Source organism: Photinus pyralis, unplaced genomic scaffold, assembly GCF_008802855.1.
Source record: "Photinus pyralis isolate 1611_PpyrPB1 unplaced genomic scaffold, Ppyr1.3 Ppyr1.4_LG5, whole genome shotgun sequence".
Taxonomy (NCBI): Eukaryota; Metazoa; Arthropoda; class Insecta; order Coleoptera; family Lampyridae; genus Photinus; species Photinus pyralis.
In genome coordinates this window covers 40,733,779-40,749,049 of record NW_022170596.1, presented here as the reverse complement: position 1 = coordinate 40,749,049, position 15,271 = coordinate 40,733,779, and the positions used below count along the sequence as shown (strand labels likewise).

At 37.5% G+C, this 15,271-nt stretch overlaps 1 long non-coding RNA gene across 1 annotated transcript; it reads left to right on the top strand.

Annotated features, from left to right (window-relative positions):
- Nucleotides 1-1,025: 1,025 nt before the first annotated feature.
- On the top strand, nucleotides 1,026-6,594 carry LOC116170111. The gene is made up of 2 exons (XR_004145160.1): nucleotides 1,026-1,297; nucleotides 6,326-6,594. It is a non-coding gene; the product is annotated as an uncharacterized LOC116170111 (long non-coding RNA).
- The last annotated feature ends 8,677 nt before the right edge of the window (nucleotides 6,595-15,271 follow it).

Here is a 15,271-nt window from a genome sequence, read left to right as displayed (position 1 = left end):
GCACAACGGAAACGGAAAAGAAAAGCGTTTACAAATTGGATTGCATCTTGGGGCGAGCGTCGCTTTCCAGCAGGACTGTTTTTAATTCCGGAAGGCTCTGACACCATTTACAAATGATGGTATTGTCAACATGTATCCTAGTAAACAGCTTTTGTCTCGAAATTCTACCCTTTGATGTGTGGCAGCATTGGCATGCCGTAATGGCCTAAATTATTAGCGACACTTCCGCATTTCCTAAAAGTTTTAATTAAAAAATTTTGTGTTCGGTTTTTACACTGAAGGATTAATTTAAACGCCTTTCATTCGATAACGAAACACATTTTGATTAAATTCAAAACTTTCACCATAATTGTGTTAAAATTTTTTTAGCAACTGAAGCAGCTCACATTTTTTTAATCCAATGTGATTGTATACCTCCAATCTTGAACAGATTCCAGATATTGTAATCCAACTCTTTTAATCTAGTCTGCAGATTTTCGTATCTTGAAAATTTCTACAATTGGAAGTGGACGTTGTTTGCATTTTTTCCAATTCTGTGCCTTTTACATTTTGCAATGAACGAGCCTCCCTATTTGAGTCTAGAATTCAAGACAAATTTTGAGTACTTTGTCTCTAATTTCATAATTGCAACTCTGATTAAATGGCAATGGTCTCCGGACAAGGTATAAGCTGCGTTTCTTTATCGCTCTAGGGAAATCTTTCTAGTAATCGCTCTTATATCGAAAAGTGTAATTACATCGTTCGATTTTTTTCTTTTCCGCGTTTATAGGGACGTGAAAAAGAAAAGGAAATCGATAAACTGAGTGGTCTCCTGCATAAATCCTTGAAACTAGAATGATCCAGTAAAATGTCAACATCGTGTCGAGAAATAAAAATAAAACTGTAATTTTTTATTGACTACCTAATTATCTCCAATCGTTGAACATGAAACTGCCTTTTCATGTTTATTCACCTGTTAACCGAATGCGCACTGTGCACGCGCCATTAATCCCAATTAATAGGTAACTTTGTCTCGTTTCAGGTTTCGGCCCTGCAAATTATCGTCGGTTGTTTACTGTTGGGCGCCATCGTTTTAGTGGTGGGCTTGGTCCAATTAACGCCGAATGCTGCTGACGCGGACCATCGCTACATATTCCTCGGTGCCGGCTCCATATTATTAGTATTAGGATTAATTATGACAGCAGTTAGATGTTGCTGCATGCATTGTGCGGAAACAAGGGCGACTGAAGAAGAGGCGCCTCCGCCAATAGACGCGATTAACAGTATCGACGTACTCGTACAGAGGAGAGATACACAGGTAAGTACTCTAGCGAGGCATAGAGTGATTTATTTTGTTTTATAGACGATTAAGTTGTAATATTAAAACGGATTTAATTGCGATCAATATAAAAATATCTAAATAATAAGTGAATTTATAGTGTTTCAAACGTCAATTGTGGATTGACAGCTGAAAAAATCGGAAGGTAGAATCTCTTTAAAATATTGATGTGTTAAATTGATGTTAATTACGCTGCTGGTGTTAATAAATGTTTGCTAATTTGGGAGAAACAAGAATTTGATCAATCCCAAAGCACCCATTCTTTAATTCACTTCCTTCATTTTGGGTCTCGCTAGAGAAAATATCGTACACTATCAATATGTCCAAGTTCAAAGATCCTTTCGACTTCCAGATGAGTATAGAGAGACCATAAGAAGAAGGCCCAGACACTGGCATAATGTGAGAAATCATGTGATCCAAGCATGTATCCACAGCACCTCCTAGGCACCGTCTGGTACCTTTTGTTAAATAACTTGAACAAATATTCAATCCAATTATATTAGCCTGTGTAAATTAAAATTCTAGAGATAGGTATTATTTATTATTTATTTACAACTAACAGCCATAAACTGCCCATTTTGAATCCCTGTCTAATACTTACGATTGAACGTTGGTAGTAAGTGCCAACTGTCGTGAAATATTTGTAGAATATTTTCGAACAATTTGAACCCTGAGGACGAAGATTATGAGGCAATTTAATAAAATTTGTTTTTCTAGTAAGACCTTTACCTTCATTTCTTGGAAAAAGCTTCAATTAAATAGCATTTAGGAACAAACCATTAAGCTGCGATTTGGGATATATCTTATAAATTTTATGTTACAAAAACAAATGCTTTAATACGGGACTACGCAAATCGCCAATTTCAAAAAATTATCGTACAGAATCGCTTAAACTTAATAGTTCAGAATTCAAATTTTCACTTCCACAAACAAAAAGAAGATTTCGAATGCTCATTTTTGAGCTATATAGACATTTTAGTAGAAAAAAACCAGATCAGATGGTTTTAGGGTCCGCTCCTCTCAATAAAAGTTAGGTCCCTGTTTAGCCTAAGTTGCTTCACTCTCCCCGGTTCCAGATAACTGTAACCTCGCTACAGAACCTGCACGTGGGCTCCCCTACAAGCCCAATGTTGTGCAGGCGATAGTTGAATATCCAGTGGCAGTAGGCACTATTCAGTTTTAGAAGCCGAAAAGACCGAGATTTGCCAAGGGGCCGTGGACTGGTCACCCAGTGTTTAATACTGGCTCTGATAATTTATCTAGAGTTCACCTGCAGTCAAGCGCCGTAGCTGATTGAAACCTGTCTGTTGGCGCCGCCTGACTGTAACTGTATATTATGTATTATGTAGTTATTACGTCTACGGAGATTCCCCTGTGCACAGGTCATGATAGTTAACACCTCTACCTGAAACATGGTGCTATGCTGGCCAAGAGAGAAGCTCTAGGTCGATCGCCACATACAGCCATGCCCGTTCCCTTTTTCGTTAGGGACCCATCTGTAAACCAAACGAACCCCTCGGGTTTTAGGAACGAGCAATCTGAGTTCAGTTACTACTCTCTGACCGAGTCTTAGTAAGACAGGCCGGATCACACCTCTTCATGCGACGAGGGAATCGGATCTGAGGGTTATTTATTGAATAATGTTTAAACTTCCAGCAAGCATCCACTAGAACCCACCCAAAACAATGTAAATAAACTTTAGGTAAAATACCTACACAAAATATCCGTACTTATTTTGGCAGGTGACTCGAGAGTATTTTTCCAATTTGGTGCGTACTAATTGTTCAACAATTTCCAAATAATCAACCAAAAAAAGGTGCATACAAATTCTCCAAAATCGAAATCTCTCTATGCGTAATGTTAAGTACGAGATGATTTCAACTAGTTATTAACAGCGGGGTTAATCTCCCAATTCGACATGAACTAGAACCCGCAAGGTCCTCTGTTAATAACAATTTACGTGAAGTAACCGGGAAGTTATAGGAACAAACACCCCTCAGGACTACGATGATGATCTGATTAAACCACAAGAACGGCTTGATGGCACGATCTTTCGTTAATAGTAATTGTCGGACAGCTCCTTCACAACGGTGGCTACTAAATCAACGGCTTTCTTCTACAAATGCAGTTACATGCAAATCCAGATTCCGACGTTTAGATCCTCATGCGGTGCGGTATAACAAAAACCTCTTCCGAAGAATCCTCTCTCCGCTACAAATAAACCTCACGTGTAGCATTAAAACAATCAGTCACAAATTCAGAATAAACGTGAAACGACATGCAGACAATCCTCAACCTGTTTTTTGCAACCAAATCGGATGATTCGATTTTTAACCAATTTCACATTATGCAACAACTTTCAAGTCTCAACCAAAATTACAAAATCGCCATTTACTTCTACAGGAACCTCTCGAATCGTGCAAATTCCGAAAGCTCAGGAAGACAAGCCCTAATAATTATATTACAGGCAAAAATCATACGTGACGAAAATCCCCCAGTCTCACTAATTAAATTAAATCGACTCTAGTGTTGTTGAACGCGCCTTCAATATCTGGAAACACTCCCAGAATTATCCCTCCGGCAGACATTCAACCCCTCACCCTGCCCACGAGTCTGAGCCGTGGACATACCAGCCCTATTACTATGGGATGTAAGCGATTTTGATATCTTCCCAGTCCGCAAGACACTAAATTCGCATGGCCTTATTAAATAGCTTGCGAAACTACTTACGAACCTTTTCAAGGCCTGGGTTCCACCAAGGTTTTCTCTTCGTTCCTCGAAAGGTCCGCAGCAAGAGGGGGGGGGGGGGTTCAATTAGCTGTCCCTTTTAGAATAAATATAGTCCTCCACCTGACCAAGACCTCGTACGCGTCCCCTGTAAACCCAAGATTTTTGTATAAGGTATTGTCATACGCCTGTCTGCTCTGCAAGAAGGTTAGACCGTCCACTACTGATGGACTATGTTCAAGAACCGCCACACGAGTCAAAAGTTCGTCGACATATTTTTCGCCCTCTGAAGGCGTCGGTAATAATCCCGACGCCCCTTCGAGGTTGATAACGAAGGAGCCCCCTCCATCGCAACGGAACTGGATCTTACTGCTCCGAGGATGCTCTCGCGCAGCCGAAGCACTCGCTGTTCGTCACAAGCCCGTACCAGGGTCCTCCCTGCGGACGAACGTCTTCCATAGCCTCTCGTCCTTAAATCAGTATTTTGCCTCTAGAGGCGATTCAAAATGGTGGTCGTGTTATGCGGGAACCCGTTTATACAGCTATTACCTTAGTTACCCTCTGAACCTTTAGAGACGCGCTATCCCAGGGCCTAATAAGAGGGACGGTCCTCTCCAACCAGTCCAAGGTTGGCATTTGGTTACAATGACACCCTGCGGATCCTATCAGAACCTTGCCAGCCGAGCAAAAGTCCCCACCCTTCTCGTCAACAACCGCATTCAATGCAGCCATAATGCACCTCGAATGAGGGTCAGCGATGTCCACCTCCGGGTACGATACTGGAACAAGGGCCACCCTGAGCCCCGTCGCAGCGACTTGCCCATAAGTTCGTGGTGCACCCGCAACTTTGGGTTCTCCAAAACCTCTAGCTAAACCCTGGAGTTCTTCCTTCCGATCTGAGACGCTTGGTCCCTGACCGAAGCACGAGATTTTATATTCAATTCATAACTAAATCTTCGGTTAAGGGTATGATTTTCGCCTATGTGTTTTCCTACGGAACATTGTGTGCTCAATTAAAAAAATCTAATTTGAATGAATAATTCGACAATTTTATCTTCAATTGATGGGAAACGCCTTGGCATTTTCGTTATTCTATCTAGAAGAAATACGCGGCTTTACAATAACTTCATGAAGTTCCTACCAAAGACGGATTTCCTCAGGTCAGAAACCTTTAAGAAAAATATAATTTCAATCGAGACAAAATTCAATGATTTAAAGATTTTTATCTTCAATTCGTGATTAAGTCGTCGCTTAACGTAGTAATTTTCGCCTAGAATGCCTTTTCACGTAAATAAAATATGCGAATTTACGTTAATTTAATGAATTTCAGCTGCGAGCAACGTGTTTCCTCAGCGCAGGGGTTTTAGGTCCTTAATTTTAAAATGGTAATATAAATTGCAACAAAATTGTATGTTGGAAAATTTGATCGACAAGCATTTGATTCCTTCAAAGCACCTGAGTATTTGCTTCTTTAAATTGAGTTTCCTTTTATTCAGTTCGTGCATCTTCATAGTTTTAACAACTATATCCTCCATCGGTACAAAATTAAACGCTTTGATGATTTTTCAGTCCTTAGATGAATCACCACTTATCCGTCGATTTACTACAGAAATTCTTTTTCTTGCAAAGTCCTTTAGCATTTCCTTCTTTAATTTGAATGTGCGCACTTCTACCTTGATTACATGAAAATACCAATAATTAAACTCGACTTTGCCTTTCAGTCTCTATCGTAAAATAAATGCAATCAATCCTTTTTAAAAGGACTGAATACATGAGATGCGGACTGTACTTTACAAGTAAACGAAATTTTGGCTTTTGAAATTTGTAGTGCTTACTTCCTTCCCGCCAACCCCTGCTAAAATGTCACCACTACCATAGAGATTATTTACTCTATGCCACTACGCAAATCAGCGTTCTATTTTACTAGAAAAATACGCTACTCATTTATTCCTAACAAGCACTCCTTGACAAGATGAGGAAAGGGAAGCAATTAAGCGTCTCCCTAGATTATTATGTCACTATCATTATACGGACAAGCGTCGCGACGATCTCTATTTTTCAGCGTATTAGCGATCTCATTAACATGACAATCAAATTCTTGTTTCCTCTCTTAATTTCTTAATAAACATCGCTGTAATTAAAACAGTAGAATAGATGCTGAATGCGTAGTATTATCTATACTTTTCTATCTTTTTTAGATTATCATTTTGCCTACGTTCGCTACTATTTCCACCTAGGTTTTATTTTTCATTTCTAACTTCTCGTCTTTCTCTTTTCTAGGTCAAGGGACTAGGCTACATTTTACTATATACCGACTGCATAGATAAGCCAAGATATTTTAACTAAAATCGAAATAGAGCCTACTAAAAACATATCACGTTTGTATATAGGAAACTGTTTCTTTGCGTTGTTAATATCTAGATAAGTCTTCCTCGAGTTTGTATGGATTATTTGTTAAGATTTTTTATATTATTATTATAGTGATCCGATTTTGTAATTATTTTTTCTAATCTATTGTGGACCAATTTATAATAAAGTTTTACCAAGCACCTCTATTTGATTAAGTTGCCAGTTGGCAGGATTAGTTTAATCAGAGCGAGTACTAAAGATATTTAATGTTATAAAAATACGTGAAACCAGCAAATAAAAGACGGTATCTACGAAATTGCACATTTTGTTGCTGTACTACAGTGCCCATTGGCATTGAAACTTGGTTTCATATACCATATCGTTAAATTTCTTTATATTCGTTACTCTTTGGTGTTTGTTGCCTGGTTTTCGTTAACTAGCAATGTCGTTTCAGATAACATCCCCCTCGGAGCTGGACGCGCTGATCGCAAAGCGGGCGCAAGAGCCGGACTGCAAAGAGAGCAGTAGCGAAGACACATAGGTTGCACCCTTGTTCGAGAAATGGCTTTGTTTCAATGGAACAATTGCGACGAGCTGCAAGATTTTATAAACAATGGGGGAGTAAAGCTTAACGTTGCTTAGAAATTGTTGCTTCGCAATTTGAGGGACTGCGATAGGGTAGTTTTTCCTATGATCTGAATTGGTATGAATGGTGTATTACGACACAGTGCCTTGATAATTAATTTTGTTAATTGAACGGACAGTAGCGCAATATTGGCAAAAGACGGGCGGGACCAAGACTTTTTCAATTACAGTATTAACCAGCACTTTCATGTACCAAACAGAATCTGTGCCTTTATTTTGAATTAACCTACCGTTTTGACTTTTTAAATCGGCCAATTTCGCAGAGGGACCAAAACTGTGAAAATGGGCACCTCCACCCGCTACGGTTTGATGAACGATTGATAATTCATGCCAAATTTAACAGATCATAGAAGGTTAAAAACGAATGCACTTCGATGTTACTATTTTATATTAAACACAGCACGTTATATGCATAAACTAAGCTTATTATCTATGTGAGGTATACTTGTAGGTACTTTTTTGAAAACTTTATTTCTGATTTTTGTGTCTAGAAACCACCAGTGTGTGAGTTAGAGTAGGATGTAGCGTAAAGAGGTAATTTATTAATCAATAGCAGATAGCACATGTAGTTGTTGCACTCACAAACAGTCTTACTAACACATAGTATATTTTTATACTCTAATGTGATTTTATAGCTGTGACGAAACGGAACATTGCTTATATCCGAATTAAACATATCTCTTTTGGATTTAAAGCGCAACCCCTTCGTTTTAACCACGCTCACATTTTAGATAATTACTACAGGGTCTTGCAACTCGTGACCAAAAAAATTAGCCCTGTACTTCCAAAGACTACTGTGTGCCAATCTGCAACTATTTCCATTATTTTATATAAAATCTACCTTAAGTTCTACTAGATAAGCGGAAGTATTATACAAAGTGTTACTAAAAACTGTTGCTTGCCACTTTTACTCCTTGCAGAAATATTCAGCGGCAAAGCGCCAACGGAACGTTGGACACTTCTTGATTTGTGGTATTTTTGAGACTGACTGAGAGAAATAATTTATTATAAAAAGCCGTTCAATATTTCTGATTATATTCTTTACTGTAGTTATGTATAGGTACGTTGTTCTATGAAAGTTCAAAAAATATTTTATATTCTCTTTGATGACAAGATAGATGTAGCTTAACTAATTACAGGACATACTGTTAAACTTCATCATATATTGTATATTACATGTAAGTATTGCTTTATAGTTTATTTTTTTATATGATTATTATCTAACGATACCTACCTAAGTAAAAATGTTCTTTCTATATGTATACTAAACTTGTTCGTACTTTAAATATTTAATAAAACTGTTTTTAATGATTTCTCATTTGTAAGCTAACCCAGTTCGACAATTATGGCACTTTTTTTTCAGTGTGTCGGCTTCATATCACAATTTTTAGCGCAATATTAATTCTCAAAAAGGAGCTTACAAACCGACGGCCGTTCAGTCACTAAATGCAATATAGTGCAGGGGTTAAGAGCTAAAATAGGTTTCAACCTTGCATTTTGTGATAACTTTATGAAACTTTCAGAGGATGTTCTAGACACCCTAAGGTTCAATTTCAGCTATGCCGCCACCCCCGCAACCCCGGACGGCACTTGCTATAACGGGTTTCTTAAGCGCAGGGTAGCATTTCAATACCCGCCATGTTAAGTTTCTTTATATTTGATTTCTCTAACATCTTATTTGCATTTTGTCGTTCGTCCGTCAAATGTACTACTCCTACACGACTGAACCATAAAATGGGTCAAAAATGTATGTCCAGGGTTTGTTTTGTATTTTGTTACATCTAGGAAGTTTGAAGGGAATTGTCAAATACCCAGGGAGAATTTATTTAGGGTATTTTACGTGGTTTGCCTATTTTTAAGGCGCTTTTAACAGTGCGAACTAGGGAATGCAATCCCGCAGCAAAATCTCAATCCCGGTATTTGCGGGATTCTTAGTTGTTAATCCCGCGGGATCCCGGTATTTGCGGGATCTCGCAAAACTTTAAATAAATTGGCAAATAAGCAATTCTGTGCGGTTTAACTTCTGTATTAAAATAAATCGCTAATTATCACAATATTTAACAAAAAAGTACCTTCGGCCTAACTTAGAACTCAAAAAAACCTTACCTGTAAAGCACAAAAAGTCTTCTAAAGTGCTTCAAAAATCATAGTACATTTTTAACGAAAAAAGTTTAACAATTATTTAAAAAATAATTCGCCGTTATCAGTTTCATTAACAAAGTAAACAGAGTCGTCCCCTTGGTCGACAAATTCCTCAGTCCCGCAAATCCCTCGATTTATGTGCGGGATTAATATCGCAAAAATGCTGCAGAATCCCGGTATTTCGGGATCCCGCAATCCCGGTATTACATTCCCTAGTTTCTAGTCTATAACCTTTGATTGAGAAGTCTGATCGAAAAAGTACGAATTGTTTTGAATTGTACGCACCAAAATTAATAAGAAAAGTGTTTTCCCGAGAAATTTTGGTGCAGTCGATTTTTGGTAAAAAAGGAAGGTTATACACTGCCTTTTTTTGAGCCCCGACAAAAAAATTGTCTCAGATCGACCCGGAAAAAAAATTTTCTTATAGAATGTGGCCTGTAGAATCCATAATTTCAAACAGTTCCAAGATGGGGCTACTAGTTCAAAAGTTACAGCCCTTTGAATTTTCTTTCGAAATTGGTTTCTAGTCTATAACTTTTGATTGAGAAGTCTAATCGAAAAGTACGAATTGTTTTGGATTCTACGCACCAAAATTAATAAGAAAAAGTGTTTTCCCGAGAAATTTTGGTGCAGCGATTTTTGGTAAAAAAGGAAGGTTATACACTGCCTTTTTTTGAGCCCGAAAAAAAAATTGTCTCAGATCGACCCGGAAAAAAATTTTCTTATAGAATGTGGCCTGTAGAATCCATAATTTCAAACAGTTCCAAGATTGGGCTACTAGTTCAAAAGTTACAGCCCTTTTGAATTTTTTTTCGAAATTGGTTTCTAGTCTATAACTTTTGATTGAGAAGTCTGATCGAAAAAGTACGAATTGTTTTGGATTCTACGCACCAAATTAATAAGAAAAAGTGTTTTCCCGAGAAATTTTGGTGTAGTCGATTTTTGGTAAAAAAGGAAGGTTATACACTGCCTTTTTTTGAGGCCCCGAAAAAAAAATTGTTTCAGATCGACCCGGAAAAAAAATTTTCTTATAGAATGTGGCCTGTAGAATCCATAATTTCAAACAGTTCCAAGATTGGGCTACTACTTCAAAAGTTACAGCCCTTTGAATTTTCTTTCGAAATTGGTTTCTAGTCTATAACTTTTGATTGAGAAGTCTGATCGAAAAAGTACGAATTGTTTTGGATTCTACGCACCAAAATTAATAAGAAAAAGTGTTTTCCCGAGAAATTTTGGTGCAGTCGATTTTTGGTAAGAAAGGAAGGTTATACACTGCCTGTTTTTGAGACCCGCAAAAAAAATTGTCTCAGATCGACCCGGAAAAAAATTTTCTTATAGAATGTGGCCTGTAGAATCCATAATTTCAAACAGCTCCAAGATTGCGCTACTAGTTCAAAAGTTACAGACCGCCGAAGCCGATACGATTGTATTCCAAAATCTCTGACTCGACGGCAAATCGTTACAAGGTTCATAGAACGACCATTGGTCTCCGATTGATCCGGTACGGGAAAATCGGTCACTTGTTACCATCAGTCGCAGATGGCGGTCATTCGTTTGCTTTTCGTCCCCCCAGTTTCGCTTTTACAACGTCTTGGACCCTCCGCGTTATATTCTTGATAACAGGGCATGCTAGTGGATAACTTACGGTGAGTACGATTTGAAATTTCCAAGTATGAAACAGCGCCTTTTCGTAAGTCAAAAACTCGACTTCTGCGGAATTCGCTTTTGGCGATAATTCTTACCATGCCGCGCTCTTGGCATAATCACATCAAAACAACCGTGACGAACTTTATAATAGTCCGTACACCAAGGGCTTGAAATTAAAAGGTACGATTAGTGGTATTAAAATAAAATCTATTTTAACAGAAAAGGAAGATAAATTACAACTTATAGGACAGAATTGGAACCACCTTGTGAGAACCTGAATGTGGTGGTCGGCGGAACGGTATACGGAAATCTGGAGCGTCAGCTTGAGGCTTCGATCCCTACTCCTGGTAAGGGTGGCGGTTTGGGAACGGAACATCGGAACACAAGCCGCAGAAACGGAAAGCTCCAAGGACAATGCGGGTAAATGGCGACAGTTACTGGCCAAAATCTAAAACAGAATTACGATAACGATTTGCCAAAGTGGGACTAACAACATCTATTAGCCACGGGAAAACAAAATAAGGAAAACAAATTGTGTATCATATGGCTAGAGCTATGCCCATATGGAATTTCATGCAATTCGGTTCAAAAGTAATAGAGATGTCAAAAGGGCCTTCCTTATTTTTTTGCCCTACATAGCCCATTCACGAACTGTGATTTACAAATTCGATAAAGAATCCACATACAAAATTTCATAGTAATCGGTCCCTTGCCTTGTCCCTTCATACTTAACGGAATGAACATATCAAATGCTTACTTTCAACTTAAACGGTATGACGAAGAAAGGAGAGTGCAAAAAATTACCAAATCTTAAGTTCTGCTAACAAGATGATTTTTCACGTAAAACGCTTACCTATTGTCACTAATTCGGCAGACACGTAAATTTTCTGAACATTTGTGAACATCTCTTTATTTTAACTTAGTAACTTAATAATGGAAGCCGTTGCCTTAATCGACATTTATTTATTTATTTATGGCCTTCAATATGCATGCTTATATAAACTTTTTAGCGCATTTCCACAAAAATAAAAAAAAATGCGCTATAGTGGCCACTTTATCCGTCCGTCCGTCCGCTCGTTCTGAGACGCTACTAGTTCTTTATCTTAAGAGCTATTGTTCTACTTTTTTCACTATTTGGTTCGTTATGGTGTCGAGGCCTTGCACCAAGGAAGGAATTTTTTCTGCGTTTATTGCTAAAAAAGGTATTGTAAAAAAACCAACAAACCGTTTTTTACATGTTCCATAATTTTACACTTTGCCGTTTATTAACGATCCTAGAGATCGTTTATAATTTTGTATTGCTGTCTGTCGTCTGTCTGTTAGTCTGTCCGTCTGTTCCTTTGTCTGTCTGTCCCTCTATCTGTCCATGTGAACGATAACTTTGTTTAGAAATTTCCGATCGCTTTTATATCTCCGTTAGTTAGTAACTGAATTACATGAAATTCAATATGGGCATAGCTTTAGCCATATAATACGCAATGCCAAAAGTTGAGTCGAATCGATTCAAAATTCACAGTGCCCTTTTCGCATCTCAACCATTTATAAACCGAATTGCAAACTTTTTTATTTATAAAAGTATTTGAATGAAATTTGATACATAGGCACTTGGAATAAAGAAAATTTTGCGCATGCGCAGTGTCAACTTTTTTATTTATGGAAGAATTTAAACGAAATTTGATACATAGGCACTTGGAATAGAGGAAAATCAAACGCCAGTTTCAAAATTTGGTTTTGCGCATGCGCAGTGTCAACTTTTTTATTTATGGAAGCATTTAAACGAAATATGATACATAGGTGCTTGGAATAAAGGAAAATCTAGCGCCAGTTTCATAATTTTATTTTGCGCATGCGCAGTGCCAACTTTTTTATCTATGGAAGCATTTAAGTGAAATTTGATACTTAGGCGCTTGGAACAAAGGAAAACCTAACAGTAGTTTCAAAATTTAGGTTTGCGCATGCGCAGTTCCAACTTTCTTATTTAGAAAAGCATTGAAATGAAATTCTTCTTATAAACTGAAATTGAAGTAGCACGTCAAAAATGGATTGCCCATGTGCAACGCTATGTTTCATATTTGTGGCCGGAATTTTACGAGTTTAACAGAAGTTGCATCTTACAAATGGGAAATGAATGCAAGTGTAAATGCGCTTTATGTAAATTGTTTACGATTACTTTTTAACTTGTTCATTTTTCAAGGGTTTTTGTGGCGTCGGTCGTCGTGTTCAACGTTATGAATGTTATATCTATGCTTCCCAAAATAAATAGCATATTAAATAATGTAATGAAAAATTACAGCCAAAATCCTGCCACCTGAACCGAAAACACTTCAAAGATTGATTTCGGGAATCGATAGATTAGTCTCATCAACGCGAAACACGTATACGTAAACCTAACCTTTTGTTAGCGTTTAAAATATGTTAAACAAAGTACCTAGTAAACATTCGACTTTTAGATAACGCGTGAAATATCATTTTTGTCAAACGTGCTTACTTTAGATTTTTTTGCAAAGCATCATTAACGTTTCATTTAACAGTAAAAGTTCATAAGAGAACGCATTGTTGTGGAAGAAGGGTGGTTACCCTTGTACGATTTTAGCCGGTATTAGTATTGAATGGTGTCGTTAAAGTCACGTGTCTTGCACTACCTACAGATTAGTTTTATTGCGATTACTTTTGATTTATTGCGGTTTGGCCCAAGCGAATAAAATTCCGAACGGTTTCTTTCGATTTATTTTGTGCCGAATATAAATTGAATGAAAATGTTGATACCAAAATACCTATCTGGAGGTTATTCGATGAGGTCACAATTCTGACTTATTTTTTCCTGATGAAAAATGTCTTGTAAACAGTGCTTACTTTGTAGATCCCGACAACACCACTTTTCTAAACTAAAGAAGAGTACTTACATATGCGATATACTTAAGCATCCCTTTGCAAACATAGATCAAGTTTCGAAGTTTCCCATTCCACCATCAGTTAATTTTAAAGCCGGGGAAAAGCTAAATAGTTGATCCTTACAGCGACGGATCAGGCCGCTGCAGTTCATTCATAAAGTGTGAAAAGCCACCAATATCCAACGTAACAAGCATTTCTCTTACTCGACACTCGACAGTTAATCCAAATTGCCGACGTGAACAAATTTTGTAGTAGATGCATATTTTGTTTTGCTTGCTTTAAAGCTCTAAAATAAAAAATTGACCAAAACAAACTTTTTTCATATATAAAGTCGTCCAACTCTAGGAGTTCATGGAATATTAGTGGAGAATTTTTCATATCGAGTCTTACTTTTTACTGCCAAGTCAAAGCGTTTCAGTTGAAATTGTCTAAAAAATTAGTTTTGAATTTGTTACTTATATATTCGAAGAACGCCAAGTACCAAGTTTCGTTGAAATCAGAACTGTATGGGAATTGTTCGCCATGAGTTCCGTCGTTTTGCTTTAAGGGCCTTCTTCAATCGTTCAATCGTGCTTCTATAAACCTCACCATTAAACCATATACCATATTTTCCCTAATAAAAACGCCATCATAGTCTCAAAACGTGGTCGTGGTCGCCACCAATTTTCCAGACGAAGACTGTCAACGACCTAACGTACGTCACTCGCTCCCAGATGAAGAGCACTGTAAATAAACAGTAACACATTAATGCAAAAGAAAGGAACGTGCTGCAAGAAATTCAATTATAAATTAGGAATGTAGTATCTATGTTTCCAAATACAGCACCATCCACGAATCGCTATAATATTTATTACATCGTTTAATTCTGCATACTCGTATTGAATATAATCCCGAAGAGAACATGTATCTAAATATAAATAAAAACACGTAAATCGGTCAGAAATTCATATTATGGGTTGGTAGGTAAAACCAGCACTAGGAACAAAGGGATACTGTAATTTGAAAAACAACATATTTCAATCTAAGTATGATCAGTATAATTATAAAAGGGCAGTTTGTATATATTTAGAATGAGTTATAACTGACAATACCCATGCTGTACGGAAATGCCGTTAATTTGGCAAATAGTCTAACACGATTATATAATTACTAGATGATGCAATAGACGTAAAGATAAAAGGAATACGTACACACTATTCAAAACATAAAAATTACCTCTGCCCTCAACAAAAGCACAAATAACTCTGCCTAAAATTCCTTTTTTAGTCAAAATCGAAGTCGAGACATTTAATTTCGACGCGTTTCGAGTCGTCGGGTCGATATGGATCATTAACTTCCCGCTCGTATAGCGTTATGATTGACTCTTTTATTGTAAATTTAGGCCCATTTGAATGTAGGACAGAGAAGAAAAAAACACGTGTTCCACGGTAACGAAACAAGGCGCAATCTTGAATTTTTCGTTCCGTTGCGGCTAGGGGCGGATTAGGGAATATTGTGAGGTTAGAGTCCTACTCTTAAACCGCTAGGCCAAACTGACTACTTATTAATTTT